The sequence below is a fragment of the Talpa europaea genome (genome assembly GCF_964194135.1).
Source record: "Talpa europaea genome assembly, chromosome: X".
Lineage (NCBI taxonomy): Eukaryota > Metazoa > Chordata > Mammalia > Eulipotyphla > Talpidae > Talpa > Talpa europaea.
Window position 1 is genome coordinate 13,194,171 of NC_140081.1, and position 12,891 is coordinate 13,207,061.

Genomic DNA, 12,891 nt, shown 5'->3' on the forward strand with positions numbered 1-12,891 from the left:
TCTTCTCACAATTCCTAGCACTGGAAGACCAAAACCAAAAAAAAAAGCAGTTTTTAGCAGACACTCCTTAGTAGGAAATAATATGGTTAGCCTAGTTCTTTCTAGTTACCTTTCTGTTATTTCTTTTCTTTTCTTTTCTTTTCTTTTCTTTTCTTTTCTTTTCTTTTCTTTTCTTTTCTTTTCTTTTCTTTTCTTTTCTTTTCTTTTCTTTTCTTTTCTTTTCTTTTCTTTTCTTTTCTTTTCTTTTAAGATTTAAACATCCATGCATACAAGAACTGGGCTGTAAGCGGGGGTGGGAGGATTTGAATGGATTCACCAGAGAGAATGGAGAGTAGAACAGGCAGAATGACTGAAATACACTGCTGAGGGGAGCAGTGGGTGAGACAGGAGAGGTCTGCTGCACCATGTGGGGTTGCTCCCTGGCCAGCAGGGAATCAAACTTGTGCTGTAGTAGCTGGCGACAGCTCGACAATGCTGTCCTCACCCCCTGTGCCACCAGGGAGGCCCCCCTTTTGCTATTTCTAAACTCAATGTAAAATCACCTTGTACTACTGATTTACCTTCCACTCTTTTTTTTTCTAAAGATTTATTTTATTTATTTTTATACAAGAACTGGGGTACAGGCCAGATGTGCGGGAGGGTGAGAGGATTCACCTGAGACAGAGTAGGGAACAGAACAGGCAGACTGACTGAAATATACTGCTGAGGAGAGCAGCGGGCAAGACAGGAGAGGTCTGCTGCGCCATGTGGGTATCCCCGCGGCCAGGGAGGGGGGGGATGGAACTAGCCCTGCAAAGGCTGTGGAACAGTTTCACAGTGCTGTGCTCAAATGCCTGCCTGCACCACCAGGGAGGCCCACCTTCCACTCTTTACACATAGTTTTGTATGCTAATTAAGTCATTTCCATGAGCCAGTGATGATTCTAGCTTGTGGCAGTCTAGGCTTGCCTGACAGGACCACAGTGGGTGGAACTGTAGCTAGAGGCTAGGAAAAGATGAATGCCCTCCCTGACCTAAAGTCACCTGTACCTGGGATGGAGTGCTCCACCTGTCAATTTTGCAGATGACAACCCCCAGCAGAGCAGCCTATGGCAGTGATCATACCTTTGCTAATTGGGTCAAGAGGACATGTGACCCTTGCATCAGTCTACCATACAGTTTCGAAAAGAAGGTAAAGACTGTTGAGTTAGCTGAAGGCTGGGCAAATACATGCCTATTAAGATCATGTGCAGGAATTACAGAGAGATACGTGGAAAGAAGGCTAATTCTGTTTTGGAACAAAAAATAAAAACATAATATCTACTTTCCCGATAAGTGGCTTTAAACCATTCTCAGATACCTACACTTCATAAATCTGGAGGGTTTCAAATGGCCTAATTCCTTCCAAATAAAGACTAAATATTCAACACACACTTATATTGTTCCTATTCAATTTTCATTCTTTGTTTAGAACCTAAAGTTTAGAAACAAAGAAGACAAGGATGTAACAAATCCCATTTTTTGAAGTTTATTCCTAAATTGAGGAACTGACTTTTGTTTTTGCTGAAATGGCATTTGTGTTAGGTGTGTCCAGTCCAAACAAGCTGTAAGAAATCACCTCTGCTAAGGATTTAGAAATGCAAGTGCTATTCTTTTCTAAATAACTCAAAATTCTATTCTATCCTATTACCTAGAACCAGCACAATAGCTGGCAAAAATGTATCCAACATAGTATTTGAAGACTGACTGACATAATGAATGACTGGTCTAGGGAAGGCAGCTCTCCTTTCTGCAGGAGCTGGTAGATTTATTAGTTTCCAAATCTTCAGGTTAGATCACATTCCTTATACCCATGATCTCACCTGGACTCTGGTAAATCATCTTTTTATCACAAACAGAAAGCCCTTAACTCATCATGAAGACTTTGCAGCAAGACTAGTAAAGGGAAAAGAAGAAACAGGGTCTCCCTGGTTGTGCAAGGGGTTAAGCACAGCACTGTGAAGCTATCCACAGCCTCTGCAGCATGAGTTTGATCCCAGGCTACCAGGGAGCTACCCACATGGCACAGCAGACCTTTCCTGTCTTGCCCACTGCTCTCCTCAGCAGTGTATTTCAGTCAGTCTGCTGTTCTGCCCCCACTCTCTGGTGAATCCTCTCACTGTACCCCACCCCGTACCTCTGGCCGGTACCCTAGTTCCTGTATGCGTAAATAAATCTAAGAAGAAGAAGAAGAAGAGGAAGAGGAAGAGGAAGAGGAAGAGGAAGAGGAAGAGGAAGAGGAAGAAGAAGAAGAAGAAGAAGAAGAAGAAGAAGCAGAAGCAGAAGAAGAAGAAGAAGAAGAAGAAGAAGAAGAAGAAGAAGAAGAAGAAGAGGAAGAAACAGGATCAACATTCCATTTGATCCGTGCATTCTCTGTAGAAAATCAGCGTCTATGTCAGTAAGTGGAATGTTGAAAGCACTGTCTCTGTCAGTCAATCAACAGATAATTATTCAACACTCACTATGTGCAGGCTCTACGAAAGGGTCAAGAGAGCACACCTCCCAGGGGAATCCTGGCATCTAGTGGAAGAAGCATGGGCTTTGGAATTACATCTTGACCTAGCCAAAATTTCACTGTGAAGGTATTTTATGCTATCAATTTGTTTGATGATTCACAGAAAGAGAGGAAGTTTTTGAAATAGAAGGGTAATTAGAAAGAACTAGGCTAACCATATTATTTCATACCAGGGTACCTCAGAGGATTCCTGTTTTAATGAATAAATAAAAATGATGTGCAATTATCATATCAATTGCTTGCATCTAAGTGAGTACTTCTGGAGTTATGTGATGGTGCTTAAAAATCTTTGGTCTCTGAAGTGTGTTTAATGTCTCCTTACCTCTTATCTATATTATTAATTTGCAGATCACAGTTAACTTGGTGTTATCAAATGAGGAAACTTCAAATGAATGAGATTTTACTGTAAAATTTTAAATTCATATTACTTGTAACAGAACAGCAATACATTTTGAGGACATGTGTCAACATATCTAGAAGAGCCATCCACTAGAGCTCTCTGTAATGATGGAATATTCTGTAGCTGTGCTGTCCAGAGCAAGTAGCTGCCAGCCACATCTGGCTATTGAGCACTTGAAATGTGGTTAGTGTGACTGAGGAACTGAATTTTAATTTGTATTGAATTTTGATGAGTTAAAACTTAAATCTAAACTTAAATCCATGTGTGAGGAGGTGGGTCAGTTGGGTAAAAGGGGTCAATTGTATGGTGAAGGATAGAATTGGTTTTAGTGGTGAACGTAAAGTCATATCTACAGATGTTGGTTTATAATGAGGTACTCTTGAAACTTACATAATATTACAATGCAATGTTACTTCAGTAAAACACTATAAAAATAAATAAATACGCAGTCTTACATGGTTAGTGTCTACCTTATTTGGCAGTGTAGGTTTAAAGAAAAAGTGAGGTTCAAGGGGTTAAGATGCAACCTATGAAGCTATCGGCAGCCACGGCAGCAGGAGTTCGATCCCCAGCCAGGGAGCTACTCACATGGTGCAGCAGACCTCTCCTGACTCGCCCGCTGCTCCCCTCAGCAGTGTATTTCACTCAGTCTGCCTGTTCTGCTCCCCACTCTGTCTCTGGTGAATCCTCTTACCCCCACATCTCTGGCCCATACCTCAGTTCTTGTATGCATAAACAAGTAAATCTTAAAAAAATATAAAGAAAGAAAAAGTGAAATTGGATTCTAAGAAACTGAATACTGGCCCTATCCTTACTACCATGAACAATTTATTTAATCTCTGTGAGCTTCAATTTTCTCACTTTAAAGTGAGGATATAAATAGTATATACCTCACAGGATTTGGGATAAGAGAAGTAGAGATAATGTTCAGGCATTCTCCTATTTCCAAAAAAGTACCAATCAAATATTAAAGACTAAAATGTGGAGAATGAATAACCCATTCTCGTTTAAAGGGAGTTTCCATTCCTAGAGAGTTCAAAATATGATTAAATTTGTAAATCTCCTCACTGTTCGGTCACGGTACTTCGTGACAATGAAGCAGAGAAATCACATCATTGTAGGAAGCTTTCTCTGGTCTTAATAACTTCACAAACCCTTGAGTCCTTCTTACCCATTTGGTCCCATGCCTAAGCTTTTATCCTCCAGCACTCAGTTGGGTTAACAAGGCTCCACTAAAATGGATATTCCCCCCCTCCAAAGCCCACAAGTTTGTCTCTCTTCTGTGATCATTGCATTGCAAAGAATTCAATAATGAGTATTCTGATCAGCATTTTGTGACTTTTATACCAGGACAATTCTCATTTTATAGAATAATGAACAATGTGTTCAAACATTTCTCCAATATCCTCAGGCTCCCATGACATCATTCTTTGACTAGAACTACCTCCATTTCCTTATACTGATTGGACTTTTTTTAGAAAGAGAATTTGTTCCAATCCTAATTCCATCCAGTCAGTTGAGGGGATAAAAAAAAATTAGCTGTGATTTTTCTTTTGTTTGAACTCAAAAATTATTAATAAATGAAGGGATTTTTTTAAGGAAATAAAGAAAAAGGAAAGTGGTGAATTTTACAGTGTAATTTTGGCACGAACTGTGGCTTTAAAGCCACATAATATAGGGCCTCCCTGGTGGCACAAGGGGTTAAGACACAACCTATGAAGCTATCAGCAGCCACTGCAGCACGAGTTCGATCCCCAGCCAGGGAGCTACCCACATGGCTCAGCAGACCTCTCCTGACTCACCCGCTGCTCCCCTCAGCAGTGTGTTTCAGTCAATCTGCCTGTTCTGTTCCCCACACTGTCTCTGGTGAATCCTCTCACCACCCACACCTCTGGCCTGTACCCCAGTTCTTGTATGCACAAATAAAATCTTTTTTTAAAAAAAGAAGAAATAGCAATTCATCTATCTAGATAGCATTATATAATTTTATTTTTTACAGATTTATTTACTTATGTGTACAAGAACTGGGGTACAGGCCAGATTTGTGGGGTGAGAGAGGATTTACCAGAGACAGTGGGGAACAGAACGGGCAGACTGAGTGAAATACACTGCTGAGGGGAGCAGCGGGGAGACAGGAGAGGTCTACTGCACCATGTGGGTCAGCTCCAGGGCCAGGGATCACTCATGCTGCAGTGGCTGTGGATAGCTTCATAGTGTTGCAACTTAACCCCTTATGCCAGCAGGGAAGCCCCCAATATATAATTCTAAAAATGTTTTCCATATGTTACATATTATTATTTACATAGCATTAATCAAGCCCCTACTATATAATAGATGATTTAAATACCAATGTGTCTAATCCTAACAACAATTCTTGAAATGTTATGATAGTGCTCATTTTACAATTGGAAAAAAATAGAGGCTACATGAGTCCCCAAAGTCACACTAAGATTAACCTCCCATCCCCATTAAAATGCGAGCTTCACAAGAACAGCACCTCTGGCATCTAGAATAGTACCTGGCATGTAGTAGATGCTAAATAACTATTTGGTGAAGAATTATCCAAGTAGACTGATTCCAAAGCCTCAGCCCTGTCCATGACATCACCCACTACTCTGCAAATGGTCTTTGGAAGCATCCAGAGAAAGAAGTACACCTCTTTATATTTATGAAGAGGTGAGAGCTGGGGAGAGTAATAAGCCTACAGCTCACAAGGGTCGCTGGGCCAGTACTAAAGTTCAAGGTTCCAGATTCCTAGAAGTATTTTCTTTTGGCTATTCTGCAGAGAGACTGTGAGGCAGAGACAAGTTGTGGTTCACTTCTTTCCCCCAGGAAAGTCCAGGGCACCTGGCTTGGAGTGAAACAGTTAAGACAGAATTACATCCACTACTGTTTGCCTGGAGACCAAAAGGCAACTTGATGCTGAAAGAAAGTTCCATCCCTAAACACATGGCTAGGCATTGGGGGGTTACCTTATTATTTACAACAACAGAATCTGATGTTTTGAGATAGCGCTAGTCTTATGGCAAAGTCTGATTTCTCTTTTTGAATATCCTAAGAGGAAAGGAGAATATTTTCGTCATGAGTATGACTCTATTCATTAGCAGGGGTCCATTTTACACTCACAGATACACAGGACTTTACTATTCACATCTACTTCGATATTCCAAGGGGCAAAAAATCAAAAAGAAAGCGTCCACACACAGTACCTTGTGCCTGAATCTGGAAGTGCAATTGTCCCCGGTGTCTTCCTTCACGGTGCGTTCCTGGTGGCCTACCATGTCTGCTCCTGATCCACTTTCCTTCTTTTCTAGAGGCTTCTGTTCCCTTGGGAGTTATCTTCAGTCACGGGATGAAATTTTTTTCTCTCTGGACTTACTGGAGCACTTGACTAAAGGTTAAACTTGAAGATAGGCTCAGAGGAGGTAGTTGTACACCAGTGATCGAATAAGCAGACATTTAAGCTGGTGGGTGCTCTTTCTTTATCTACCACAAGCCTCCTCTTGTCTGTGCTGGGCCATTCGTTGTTCATTGACAATTGCTGTGCTCTGGCCTGGTGCTATGATGGCCTCTTGTGAAGGAACAGGCAGGTTGTGGTGAAGCTGCCCTCTGAACAAGGCCATTGTTACATCTCCCCTGTTCCTCGCTGGAGCTATGGCAACACATTCCGTTGGTGAATTAACTATGTCATTGTGTGCCAGCTCAACTGGTTATGCTCCTGGAATGACAAACATCTTCTTTTTTTTTTTTTTTTTCAAGATAAAAAGTGGTCAAGGCCTTCAAGTACTAATATCCAATTCTACACTTTCTTTAAATAGAATAAAGCTGGAGAAAAATAAGTCTCTCAAACGTACTTTGATTCTAATAAACATTTTATCTCTCTCAAAGAGCTCTTCCAAGTACCATTGATAACAAATTTATACATTTTATCAAAGCAGAATCTTCATTTGTGTTAAGGTTATTTCCCCAAAGATAGCAGTGCGTGTTAAAAGAACTTTTTAAAGAAGCATGTACTTCGGTTTTTCTAAGGGGGAAAAAGGTTCTTTTGAAATCTGTCTGCATCAAAGTGCTATGGGAACTTGGTCTCTGCCTATGAACGGGGTTCCCTGCCTCAGCTGAGAGTGAGACCCACCTCCATCTAAGTCCACCTGAGCCTAGTGAAGATTCCCTGTGGCCCCAGCTAGCAGGAAGACTCTGAAGCACTTCCTCACACACTCCAATCTCCAGGATGCTCAAGCTTGCTCTGATTGGTGGGAGGATCCTTTTCAACCTTTCTGCTCATCCCTTTGCTCTCACTTTGTTGGTCCAGATGCTGTGCCAGCTGAGGGGGGTGGGGAGCCTGTCCATGAATCCAACCGAGGTCCTGCGGAGCGTGCAGTCACCTTTTCCAGCAGTCCTTGCAACTCTGGGTTAGAGTTGCTCCAAAGAGTAACTTGCCTGAGGGGGCCTCCCTGGTGGTGCAAGGGGTTAAGACACAACCTATGAGCTATCTGCAGTCACTGCAGCACAAGTTCCATCCCTGGCCGGCCAGGAAGCTACCCACATGGCAAGGCAGACCTCTCCTGTGTCGCCCGCTGCTCCCCTCAGCAGTGTATTTCAGCCAATCTGCCTCTTGTGTTCCCCACTCTGTCTCTGGTGAATCCTCTCACCCCCCACCACTCTGGCCTGTACCTCGGTTCTTGTATGCATAAATAAATAAATCTTTTTAAAAAAAGAAAAAAGAGTAACTTGCCCAAGCTGTGGGAGGCAAGAATAAAGCAACCACAGTTACCTTCTGATGTTCGTTATGGTTGGGTGTGGTGACAGAGGCAGAGGTAACAGCAGGTCCCAGGTTGACCTCATTCTCCTTCACTTTGTTCAGAGCTTCTTCCCAGCTGCTCACCTTGTAGACTAATGGCATCGCTCGGTCCACCCACTGACATTTGTGTAGCCCCTCAGAGGTAGCATCAGCTTGTTGTCACTTCTGCCTGGGCTTTCTCCTCCACGTGGGCAGCTGGAGGTGCTGCCAGGTGGGTGGGTGTCTTCTTCCATCTTCCCCTTCTCCTTCCATCTTCCTTCTTCCCCTGTCTCCTTCCACAACAGGCCAGGTCTATTTCCTATAATACATCCCTTCCTCCACAGCTCAAAGTGGTTCTGCTTCCCTGGCTGAACTTGGACTGACACACTTGTTTTTCTAAATGATACTGGTATTAAGAGACAATCCTCAGCAGGGGAGTACTTTAGAGGGCAATAAGAAGAAAATCCATGGAACTTGAGTCTAGAAGCCACCGAGGAACCCAAGGAATTAGATGTTGTGTTTGTATCAGACCTCGCCCCACCCTATGGCCCTCACCCTGCTGTCTGCTTTCAAATCCAAGCCATTTTTGCATATACTTTTTCCTTCTTCTTTCTTATGACTGCCCCTCATTCTCATTCTTTTTTTTAAGATTTATTTGTTATTTTTATACAAGAACTGAGGCACAGTCCAGATGCACGGGAGGGTGAGAGGATTCACCAGAGACAGAGCGGGGAGCAGAACAGGCAGACTGATGAAATACACTGCTGAGGGGAGCAGCGGGCGGGACAGGAGAGGTCTTCCGCGCCATATGGGACCTTCGCCCGCCAGGCAGGATAGAACTCGCTCTGCAGAGGCCGCGGACAGCTTCACAGCGCTGCGCTCAACTGCCTGCGCCACCGGGGAGGTCCCTCATTCTCATTCTTATCCTCCACAGAACATCTCCACAAAGAGGCTGGGAATGGTCATACAAGGTAAGCCACACTCCAGGGGTGGGTTCCAGGTAGGAAACTAAAAGAGGAAAAAAAAACCCAAGTCGTGGGCACATTATTTCTCTCAGAGCAATTCACCATTGAAACAATGGCCCAGCTCACGCAACACGGATTGACTCAGCTGTCAAGGAAGAATCACCCACCTCTATTTGCACTGGTAGTCTCTTCTCCGTAATGGAAAAATCACTCTTGTGTCATCAAGACCCAAGGGTTCACAAGAGAGGCTTGTTTTGAAATTGCTTCTTGTTGTCATCTCTTAGAATAACAGTGCATTTGATTATATTTCCAAGCTTCTTGTCTCACATCCAAAAGAATCACTGCCAATCCAGTCTCTCAGTTAATTCCTGCTTAGAGTAGGTGATTATTTGTCATGAGCAGGAGAAAATTGAGAGGATAGATTTTGAATAATTTTGACTGTAAAGCAAATAGAAGAGACAGGGTTACCGACATGACTGTAGTCAAATGTAACATTGTGATGATGTGGTCATGAATGGACGGCATATGTGATGGGGGTCCCTAGATTTAGCCTAGCTCTGGAGCAATCTTTGCCATTTGGGTTTGTATAAGTACACTGTGACCTTTGCACAATGACAAGATCATTGTCATTAGAAAGTACCTGGTTCTAAGTGATATATTTACATATGGTATTTTCCTTTTTTTTAAGATTTTATTTATTTATGCATACAAGAGCTGGGGTCTAGGCCAGAGGTGTGCAGGGTGGGGGGATCCACCAGAGACAGAGTGGGGAACAGAACAGGCAGACTGACTGAAGTACACTGCTGAGGGGAGCAGCGGGCGAGACAGGAGAGGTCTCCTGCGCCATGTGGGTATCTCCCTGGGCGGCCGGGGTTCGAAATCGTGCTGCAGAGGCTGCAGATTGCTTCATAGTGCTGTGTTCAACCCCTTGCACCACCAGGGAGGCCCTACATATGGTATTCTTACAGACCTAGCCAGGTCAATCAATTAAGCTGTGTATCCTTGGCTTGAGGAGGTGTCTATTATCTGAACATTTATTGGTGGATTTCTGGGATATTCTGTACCTTTGAGAGTCTCATGAATGAAAATGGTCTCTGGAATCCTTATTAACAATTCCCTGTGGTTTACGAAAAGGGGCTTTCCGGAGCTCTGACACCAGTGGCTGTGGGTGGAGCCTAGATGCCTGCCCAGGCTCACTGAGCTGCAAATAGGTGAGCTGAAGATCTGAGCTACCCTGTATGGCACATTGTGTGAATTAGAAAATGGTGCTCCCAGGGGGCCTCCCTTGTGGTGCAAGGGGTTAAGCGTCAGCACTATGAAGCAATCTGCAGACTCTGCAGCACGATTTCGACCCCTGGCCGGCCAGGGAGCTGCCCACATGTCGCAGGAGACCTCTCCTGTGTCGCCCGCTACTCCCCTCAGCAGTGTTTTTCAGTCAATCCACCTGTTCTGCTCCCCACTCTATCTCTGGTGAATCCCCCCACCACCCCCACCGACCCCCACACCTCTGGCCTGGACCCCAGTTCTTGTATGCATAAATAAATAAATCTTTTAAAAAAAACAAGAAAATGTTGCTCCCTATGGTGGAGGACTTATAGTGCCTTGGTGGTGGGTGTGGTGTGGTAACACACCGGATCCTGCACCTCTAAGTCATATACAGTGCTGTAAACCAATGTTACTGCAATAAAATGAAAGAAAGGAAAGAGGGAGGGAAGGAAGGAGGGGAGGGAGTGAGGGAGGGAAAAATGGGGCCCACTCTGGACTGATGCAAGACCACTTTGTGAGCAGAGGGAGGACTGCATTTTAGCCCCCATTTTCCCACTCTTTGGGGAGTCTTTGCAGTCCCTGAACCTCAGCGAAGGAGGAGTTGTTGGGAAAGCAAACATATCAGTCCCATCACAGGAATTAAACACTTGGATTGGGGGGCAAGGATCTCAGTGGTCAAGGAGGTATTCTTTTTTTTTTAAAGATTTATTTATGCATACAAAAATTGGGGTACAGGCCAGAGATGCGGGGGGGGGGAGGGTTTGAAAGGATTCACCAGAGGCAGAGTGGGGAACAGAACAGGCAGATCGACTGAAATACACTGCTGAGGGGAGCCAGGAGCGAGGCAGGAGAGGTCTGCCGCGCCATGTGGGCAGCTCCCTGGCAGGGGATTGAACTCGTGCTGCAGAGGCTGCGGATAGCTTCATAGATTGTGTCTTAACTCCTTGTGCCACCAGGGAGGCCCCCAGGAGGTATTCTAAACAAGGAGGCTTGGCTAGTCAAGGACGCCTCAGTTCCAGAGTTGGTAAAGCTAAGCTCCTTTTTCACAAACTCCCCAGAGGTAGTCTGTTTGCCTTCGTAGACCTCACTGTTGGACATGGGGTACCCTGGATTATGGCTTTGTGTCTCATGTTCAAGACAGCCCTGCTTTGGCTCTCCTCCTCCAAGGAGTCCACGGAAACAGGCTGCACACCTAGAGACCCTCACCTCCCCCACTTCTAGAACACTCTGGAATTCCCTGCCCAAATGTCCTCAACCTACTTCCAGGGTTGGCTTCCCTCTCTCCTTCCCTCCCTCTGTCCTTCCTTCCTTTCCTTCTTTTTTTCTTGTCACACTGGTTTACAACATTGTATATGATTTATATGTATTCTTTCACCAACCCCAAAAATGTTAGTAGCAGGTTCAACTAGAGGTAATCTAAATCACTGTAGAAATTAATGAATTAATTAGCATTTTCTGGTTATTTTAATTACAGTTAATTATAGGTAGTTTGTCATCAAAGGTCCAATTATCTCTGAATGTATGAACAATATGATTTTCTCAATTTGAGTGGCTGAGGGCTAGATTCTGGACTGAGGTGAAATAATTTCCTCTACCTCTAGCAGAGCTCTTGGTTTGTACTAGTTGCTTTGAAAATGTTTATTAAATAAATGAATCCTTGAAGCATTTTGTAACTGCCCTTCATCATTTGTTGTGTGTACACTGAATAACTGAGATTAAAAACTCCCAATGTATGAGTTCACCCAAAGTTGTTTGGGAGATCTTAGTCCTGAAATTAAACCAGGGAATAGATGAACAGATGGCAGCCTCTTTGGCTCCAGAGGTAAGGGACTACCTGTGACCCTCTGTATATTTGCTTTTCTGATCCCCTGGAATTAGCTAGCAACCGTTCTGAAGAAGGAATACAAAGTGTGGACTTTGCATTTCTGAAGTATGGATTGAAAACATAGTCCATCAACCTTATGTCAAGATATGTTGAAGTTCACCTACAGAATGTAGGTATTTTGTATATCACTATTTCCATTAGATTTATTGAGCATCTATTTTGTGGCAAGTCCTCAACCAGATGAAAAATGAATGTAATTATAGCAGTACCAGCCTTATGGAAATACAAATCAATATGTGAGGTGCTGTTCAACTATTTCCATGATTTAAATAATCCATTTTACCACCCCCAACTCATCATTCTCTATTCCCACTTACTCTGCTATGTTTTGTTTCATAATATCTATCACAAGGGGTATATTATATTTCTTGGTTTACTATCTCCAACAGAAGACTAAAAGGGCAGGGACTTTGCTTCACTGCTGATATCTCCAGGGCCTAGAAGTGTCTGTGGCATATAGTAAGTGCTCAATAATCATTTTGTTAGGGAGAAAATTAACTTGGCATCAAAATTGCATTATTCTCTATTTGTTCAATTTAGCTTTGAGTGGATAGTAGACTAGTGCAAAGAAAATTAATCTAATTCAAAGTAGGAGGTACCTGAAGGGAAGGGACTGGAGGCAGATAAATAATGCTGAGGCGGGGAAATAGGATCTGAAGAAGGGCTGGTATAAGGGAAAATAGATGCATTGACAAATTGTACAGTGCAGGGACCTATGGAATGTATTAACTTTATTTTTAGGCACACAGCAGTATTAATTTGCAGTAACTTATTCAAACAATGAAGCGCCAAACAAAGAAACATGTTTGCTGATCCATTGGGCCATTAACAAAACTTCTCTTAAGATGTTAAGGTGATAAGCCAAGTAACTCAGACAATATTTTCTTTCCCTTGCCAATAACAATTATTTTAAGGGATTGCTGGGGTTTGCAGACTTTTTTTTCTCCCTAATGGAAAGATGGATTTTCTGCCTGGTGTAGGAATGATTTGGAGAAAAAAATGCATATGGTATGTTTTATAATTGCCTCTAGAATTTTCCCATGGCCTTTTGCTATTTACTAGCAGC